The sequence below is a fragment of the Rutidosis leptorrhynchoides genome, unplaced genomic scaffold (genome assembly GCF_046630445.1).
Source record: "Rutidosis leptorrhynchoides isolate AG116_Rl617_1_P2 unplaced genomic scaffold, CSIRO_AGI_Rlap_v1 contig293, whole genome shotgun sequence".
NCBI lineage: Eukaryota > Viridiplantae > Streptophyta > Magnoliopsida > Asterales > Asteraceae > Rutidosis > Rutidosis leptorrhynchoides.
The window spans coordinates 237-9,148 of record NW_027266535.1 but is presented as its reverse complement, the minus strand read 5'-3'; the positions used below and the strand labels follow the sequence as shown (position 1 = coordinate 9,148).

The window sequence follows — 8,912 nt, the reverse complement described above, 5'->3', positions numbered from 1 at the left end:
CGGTCATACATGTAATTAGTAATGTAATTAGTAAGACCGGCTTCCTCAAGACCGATCATGCATGTAATTAGTAAGACCGGCTACGAAAAAACCGGTCGGACTACATGATGTTCACCTCCGTGTGCCCCTGTACACAAAAATAGCGCACCCTTGCATATAAGTCAAGTGATACCATGTTTATAGGGAGATCAGAGGAAGACAATTCGTTGACCAAAATGTGAAAAATTAAAACGTTAACTAAATTTGAAACTCTGAAAGTTTTGTTTGGCTAAAGCAAAGCTTTTATAATGCCATGAACCATAAAAAAAAAAAAAAAAACCAGGTGGCTGGCTTTGATCAATACGTGATTCGGCTTTAGTTTTGATCAATGGTTTTCAGATGTTGGCGAACCTGAGAAAGAGAAACATATATTAATATGAATAGAAATTAAAATTATATTTAAATATTTTTAAGTGTGGCATATAAAAAAATGAAGCTCACAGTCCACATAGGACCACCATAACAATTTTCTTGACAAGTTCTAGAATATGCTTGTTGCTAATTTAGATCGAGTTTCTTGACAAATACGCATGGAATATTATTTTTGTTGACTTTTCTTTCTTACTTTCTATTTTAATTTTAGTTTGATCTTCTCTTAGCTTTATAATTTAGCATTCTGTGTGTGGTGCAAGAATATTTTAAGGAAACTGAGCAAAACTCGAGATTCAGATTCTACACTCATATTATGAGTTGCTAACAATTTTGGTTTCAACTCATTGAAATTCATATTTCTTATAAAATTAAGAAGAAAAAAAATGGTTGAAAATTATTTCAAGTTCTTAATAGAGGCGTTTTGATCACATATACAACCTCAATTAATTAGGAACGGGAAGTATAATTTAAATTTATATTTGTGAATGAAAAAAAGAAAGAAAGAAAAGGGAAGCAGGGTCATGACTCATGAGGTTGGAGGCATTAATCAGACATAGGCTTTGGTACATGGTAGAATCCTCTACAGAATAGGCTATAAATGGCCACGTGTATGGCTGAAATTCGTCTGTAAAAGCTATGAAGAACATGAATTTCCCACCTGGCAAAGAAGACCATTATTCTCGTGACTTCATTTAGAAAATTATACAATAATAATCGGAGTTTCCAGTTGGGCATTAATGTTACTCCCTAGCGAAGGAAACATTTTAGCACATTCTTTAGCTAGATGGAGATGTTCTTATGAGGAATCTCTCCTCTTACATTTTCATCATATTGTTGTAACCGGTTTGACCTCTTATTAATGATCAATATCAAATCCCTTTCGAAAAAAATGTTACTTTAAAAATGGCGTTGACTTCCATATATAATACAGGTAAGAGAGTTTTCCATCATCAAGCTTAGAGGTCAACTGATGAGCGATGAATCCATAGTAGTAATGGTTTTCAGAAGCTTCAACACAAATGTCTATGACCATTTTCGTCATTTCGTCTTCTACATAAAATGGCTGCTTAATAAATTCATCCAGATCCAGCCTTGGGAAAAAAGAAAAAGAAAAAAGAAAGACCCTTATTAGTAGTGAAATAACATTTGATTTTAAAAAATAGATTAATTATTGATAATTTCACACTTACCTTGGCAGCTTGGAGTTCCTTGCGTCGATTGTGATTTCGGTTGACAATGGTTTGAGCATGCACACAAACAGCAAATTCGATTGCTCGAAAGCTAAACGATGAGCGTGCCTATATAGATGATCAGAAAAGGATAGTCTTTAGGATTAATTGAGCTCAATTTGGACCCTATTCTCAAAAAGATTGACTAGACAAGTTTCAAAAAATAAATAAAAATTGGACCACTTTGAATGAATCGATCATATTTTATGGGTTGGTTTTTATTTTATCAGCCGGTACGATGACATCATTTTTGGTTTTCTTACCTGAAAGCAATTATTTCCAGGAAAACGGTGTCAACCTGCAAACAATACAATATATCCTCTTTTAAGTAGTCCAGAAAAAAAAATACACCTTTATTATTGAGTTGGATATAAAAGAAAAAACTAACACCAGTCTCTTCTTTCACTTCTCTTATAGCTCCAGAGAATATATCTTCAAACTGAGAGAATGAAATACACAAATACTAAGTCTTGACAACTCCTCAGAAAAAAATTCTATAAACACTACGCGAGACTGGTAAATCAATGACACAGGCTTGTATAGCTGATTTTGCGACACATATGCGACACCTCAGCGACACAATATTGAAACAGCGACACATTCGCGACACAAAACGACATGTGTCGCTGACTGCAGTTTTGCGACACAATAGCGACACATAAAGAATCGGCGGCAGAAATCCCGCCAAGGATGAAAAACTGCGACACATTCAACGACACAATAGTGACAAAAATCAAAACGCGGCGCCTGAACGCACTTTTGACACTAAATCAGTGACACAAATTTGTGTCGTTGTTTTCACTGCGTTGACAGCCAATGAAGAATTGACACGTGGCTGGGACCGGATCGGCGACACATATTTGTGTCGCGGCTTGTGTCGCTGATTTACGGATCTGATTTAACCCCTTTCCCTTTTATTTTCTTAGATCGTGCGACACCCATAAATCACTCCGTCTCGACGCGACACAGGTAAACCGTCCGTCCTTCCTCTCCGTTTCGACGATCATTCCACCACCGTCGGCCTCTTCCCTTCTCTCCATCGCCTTCTCTTCTGGTCTCTCTCTCTCCGCCTCAATCGTCCTTCTCTCTCTCTGTCTCCCGGGCCGGTCGACCTCATCTCGCCCCCGCCACCATCTCCGACGATCTCTCCACCATCTCCGACCCTCTCTCCACCATCTCCGCCTCTATCTCATCTATCTCCGCCCTAAACCACCCGCACAACCACCTCGTCGCCTGCCACACCTCCTTTGTTGGTGGTGGCGGCGGGCAGAGGTTGTTAGTGGTTAAATTGTATTTTTTTATTTTTTTCTATATTATGTATTAATAATTAATTTTGTGTTGTTTCGTGTAGGTTGAATCGTAAAATCGGCTATTCACATCATATTGGAAGGTATCTAATTTTATTTCGTGTAAAAAAATATATGTATTGGTTATTTGTATGATGATATTTGGTGATTCGTTATTCTTCTTGGATAAATGGTTCGATTAAGGTTATTGTTCACATGTATGTTGTTAGATATTGGAAAAAATTCGTTGAATTTGATCGCATGTTAGGCTGTTAGATATTGGTGGAATTGTCAATTTGATCGCATGTTAGGTGTTAGATATTGGTGTAAATGTGAATTTGATCCCATGTTAGGTTGTTAGATATTGGTGTAAATGTGAATTTGATCGTGTGTTAGGTTGTTAGATATCGGTGGAATTGTGAATTTGTTCGCATGTTAGGTTGACTAACATCTTATGGGTGATTTTGAAGTCGTGTGTTTTTTGTTTAAGGAGTTAGGCAATTATAGAGGAATATGGGTGATTTTGGTTCATTCGTAGATGGCTGGAGGTAGTGGACGTGGTCGAGGGATTCCCCCTGCTAAAAGTGGAGGTCGTAGAGGTTGTAATCCTCCTCAGATTGTCCCACCTCCGACTCAATTTCCAGAGCAGCATGCTGATCATCATGACGATGAGGATATGGAGGACTTCGTACGCCGTCCCCAACCGCCTTGGGATCTCGTGGATACGGGCCATCTGGACAACTTGCCGATGCTTTGGTCCGTAGCCTATTTCAGCAGAGTGGACCGGGTTCTACTTCTGGCTCGAGACTTAGTCGCGGGTCTTCCACCACCAAGAGTACTTCAGCAGATCCATCGGTCATTCCTCCTACTGCACCTCGGACTAATATTGTACGCATCCACATTCACGTTGACGCCCAGGGGAGGTAATTTTTTTATGTCTTTATTTATATTATTTTACCCATTCACAAGTGACTCATCTTTCTTATTTTATTCGCAGATTGCAGGCTTCAGAGGAGATCTCTCATATCATTCGGTCGACATTCGAGGCTAGGGTCGACCCGACTGGGATCAACTAGAAAAGTGTCAGCCGGGCCATGAAGGACTTCTATTGGAACGAGTTCGAGGTAAGTTAATAAATTGTTAACATTTTACATACATATAATGTTTACACATTTATATAGTTAACTAGTTTTCTCAATGATATTTGTGCAGAAATTCGTCATCATTCCTGAGTGTGATCTACCCTTGGTTAGAGCATCCTGGACGAAGAAGGCTGGTAGACGATACTCCGATTATGCAAACGTTATCCGATCTGGCAAGGCACCTCACACACACTTCGAGACATGGGAATGGGAATCATGGCAAGAAGCCTCCAATGATCCCAAGTATCAAGAAGAGAGAAAGAGGAAGTCGGAGAACCGTAGACATGGAAAAGAAAAGGCCGAGGGGACCCACAACGTCGGCCCAGTAACTATTGGGACTACTCTTCGTCGTATGGTAAGTTGCGAATGTCAAACTGTTATGTAATTATTTTATATTGGTGAAGTATGAATCTTTAATCTGTCTTGGCTTGTTGTTTGTACAGACTGAGGCTAACGACGGTATACCTCCTAGGCGAGTTGACCTATTCAGAAATACGCACACCAAGGGACATGACGGTGAGGAGTACATCTCTGAGAATGCCAGGTTCTTTGCTGTAAGTATTCAATAATATTATGACGTATCCTTGACACGTAATTTAATAAAGATAATTATGAAACTTGATTTATTATTCATAATTTATAGGAACGGATGGATCAGCTGTACACCCAGGCCAGTCAGGCACAAATCGAGATGGATGATGTCGATGTGTTGAGGCAGATTGACTTTGCTCGCCCTCGGTCCTCTCGACTGTATGGCTTTGGGTCAGAGAGTCGAGCTTTATATGGATCATCATCTAGCAGACCAGGCAGCTCCTCTCAGCCACAGACCCAAAAAGACAGCGATCGGATAGCTAGACTCGAGGCTAGCGTGGCGGCTATCCAGGCCGGAGCTTACACAATCGAGGATTGTGCGCGCGATGATGCCAGGTACGCTCAGTTAGCGCGGATTGTGGCAGAGTGTCAAGCCGAGATGCAGCGTCTATCCGCAGCTCGTCCACATATCGTCAGAGGCGAGGACGATGGAGGTGATGTGTGACCTTCTGATGTGCATTGTTTAGTGTAGTTTTGGATATTTAGATATTGTTAAGGATATTATCGTTATGTACCGGATTTTATTTAATTTGAATATTGTTGGAATATTTGAATTATATATATATAATATTATTTCGGATATAAAAAATTTAAATACTGGTATTTATTTTCGGTTTTTAATAATTTATTTACTGAAAAATATTAAAAAAATAAAAATTAAATAAAATTTGCGACACATAACTGCGACACAAATCACCCGCCTTTGTTTTAAAAACAACGGCCATTTTTTGCGACACAACAGCGACACCTCTATGTGTCGCAAACAGGTAATTGACTTTTCGAAATTGATGTCGCCAATTGTGTAGCAGCTGTGCCGCGCGTGTTTGCGACACAGATTTGTGTCGCTGACTTTCTAGAGACAGAGGTTTTAGCGACACATCTGCGACATTTAAATTTGTGTCGCTGATGTGTTCTGCAACTCATATATGGAGGTCAGCGACACATTTTTGTGTCGCTGATTCTGAATTGTCGGGTAGTGAAACTAGAATATTAATAGTACTAATTAAGTACTCACCTTGTTTAAGTAACCACTAGGCAACTTCCAGACATTTGAGCATAGACAAGGACATTTCTCTTTGACGACAAGGACCTGTCGTTGGTCGTTGATCACAATTCACAAAGGCTCCTATGCCGATTTGATGACAAGACTTGACGGAAGCATATACTGTTCGTCCTCAGGAATCCAGTATGTTAACATTACATATCCCGGATCTAGGATTTTTTTTAATGGGGCAAAGTCGGAGACATATTCATAAGCCAAATATTGGGTGGTCGTATACTTGGACTTTAGTCGAATCGCGAAATTTTCGATCCAAAACATTATTTGAGTCTATCAAAATTTTAATTTCATACAATTATAAAACCATTGTTAATGGTTTGTGTTGATGATATAATCTATTAAAACTCATATTTAGAATTAAAAAAAATTGAAACAAAAAATTATTTTATTTATATGGTAAATGAATTGAGATTTGAATTCAGTGTTAAAATAAATATAAATTTAATTTTAGAGTAAAAGGACTTTAATTTAAAACAAAATGGCTTGAAAAAACATACAATTGTGGGGAAAAAAATGAGATTACATGACACTAATTATAATAAGACTCATAAGCTAAAGGGAAAAAAAGGTACGAGGCAAAAATGTTTTAATTTAAAATAAAAACAGGATGGCTTGAAGAAAAAAATACAATTATAATTGTAGAAAAAAATTAGATTACAACAATCACGTAAGACTTACAAAGTCCAAGAATTGGAGGAAGGTTAGCTAGTTTAGCATTAACTGATTCTAAGAAAGAAAATATATATTGAAGTCCGAGAAGTTGTCTTCTCCAATTTGACTGGTTCTTGAATTGGCTAAGAGGATCATCATGAAAAAAGAAATATATGTTTCCTTAAATTCTCCAGTGATTCGAAAAATGGCTGTGGTGGACCGGTGGTGGGATTTCTAACTCTAGACTAATAAGATAAAAGGAGGAAAAATATGAAAAGAGTAAAAAGTAGGTCTTGAACACAAGACCTCTTAAATTAAAAGTGACATCAATGCTAAAGTAAGCATAATGACTCGACTCACCAGGCCCTGAATAAATCCGCCCTGTAGCATGGTGGTACTCAAAACCCTCCTAGAAAACAAACATGAGGAAACTTGAGTTTCGAGTAACACATCGATTAAGATGATTATTAATCTGAATTTTTTTTTGCTGACATAGAATTTGAAGGATCATAGAACATCTACCTGAATGGCGATTGGAACCAGATCAGCTAATTCTGATAGTATCTTCGGCCACACTCCTTTCTTCCCCTGTATTTTCACACAAAAAATGATTGGCTAAATCATGCTGTGTTAATTTGCACACATACTAACATGGTTTTTAATTTTTTATAATGCCCAAGGACAATCTAGTCTCTTTAAAAGCTTCAAAATGGTCCATTTTTTATAATGGCCAAGTCATTTTTTTTTCTTTTTACAAAAGGGACTAGTTTAGGAGTAATGACTTCGAAAGAAAAAGATCAATTTGGATTTTTTCCTAAGAACAACTTGGACTGAATACTATATTATCGTTAAAGGCTAAATTTAAAGTGACCTAGAGACAATTGAGGATTTGAAAATAGGGATCCATCTTGTAATATAAATGTAATCCATTAGATATAGTAGTGATATAAATTATATTGCCTTTTGTGAGCAGACCTTGAGTTTCCAAATAGATAGTGAAGGAGGGGTTTAAATAATTTTGAAAAAAAAAGATGGATCTATAATACGTTTAACATGAGGGGTTTTAATATTTTACCCAATAATAAAATCTTTGGCCAATTACCTTCCGAAGAATGTTTCGACCCTCTGCTTCTAGGATTTCAATCCTAGCATTCAAGCTTTGTAGTCCACAAAAATCTCTGTTTAATGATTATATTTGTCTTGTCTTTTTAGGTACCTCTGTTTGTTTTTCCTTGCAGAAAACAATGATATATGAGTTGAGGTGCACACTACACAATCATTGCAATATAAAAGGGCATGAAATCTTTGAAATGTATCACATGAAACAAATCATTCAGCGAAATAAAACCAAGTCAGCTGAACGTCGAATCCAAGTGTTAGGGATATCTTGGATGACAAAAAAATATGAAGATGAATTCAATCTGGTAGGAATGACCCAATGTCTCGTGGGAGTACTCTCCACGTCTTGTGGTGGGAGAACTCCCCTCGTGGGGTGTGTTTGCTACCACACTCCCCATGTCTCATTCCCTCGTACCCCTTTTCAAAATATCAAGTGGATTAATAAATATCTTCAGGAAGTCTTTCGTTTAGACGTGGGAGCACACCCCTCGTCTCGTTGGAGCACTAACGAGAGGAGTACTCTCGTGGAGAGCCACATGTGTTTTCTTTACCAGCCTAAGGAAATCCTTGTGATGAGCTTCCTCTGAATCAATAGCTCTATCTAAAATATTGTTGGACGTTGCACTGAATCAGCGAATTCTATATATTAATGGCCACTTAAGTTCTCAAAATAAAAAAATGAATTGAGAATATCATATATTTCGTATCAAAATACATGATGTTTTCATTTTTTTTAAATTGACTACATACATAGATCGATGAATGAAACTAGAAAATGACAAATATTATGCGAGACCCTTTAGCGATATGGGTCGGTAGATAAACCGAATGTGATCTCCATTATGAGGAGATGATGTTGATATATTCATATGACATATTTGATGGCAGGTTTGAATATGAAATCGATAGACAAACAATGTGTAAGTGTGTTGAATTAACTTTGTCCCACATTGATAATTCTCAAACATTCAGAATTGTTTATGCAACTTGGCATGCTTAAGCATGTCGGGCTTCTACATATGGGCTTCGGCTTGGGCTTGGATGTGAGATCTATGGGGCAAGCCCATTTTGCATGGGTAGTTTGGTCCAATTCATTTTGGTTCGTTTCAATTTAGTTTGGTCAAGTCACAATCCAGGTGCAAATCTATACACAATAAAGGTTGTTAGAAAATGAAACTCGTTATGTTAACAAAAAGGAGTAGGAATTGGTTTCACCTATTGGTCCGTAGAACCCACGAGGACCACATGAGTCAACACCATATTTTCCCGTTGCGGAAGTACATGACAAATGTTAAACTGAACAAAAAGTGTAGGAACTGGGTTTCAGTTCCGTAAAACCAACGAGGACCACATCAGCCAACACCATATTTTTCCATTGTAGAATTACATGACAATGGAGTCAATATTTGACCAGAGTGTACTC

At 37.6% G+C, this 8,912-nt stretch overlaps 1 pseudogene; it reads right to left on the bottom strand.

Annotated features, from left to right (window-relative positions):
• Positions 1-954: 954 nt before the first annotated feature.
• Positions 955-7,887, bottom strand: LOC139882622 (nudix hydrolase 8-like; annotated as a pseudogene).
• Between the last annotated feature and the right edge of the window lie 1,025 nt (positions 7,888-8,912).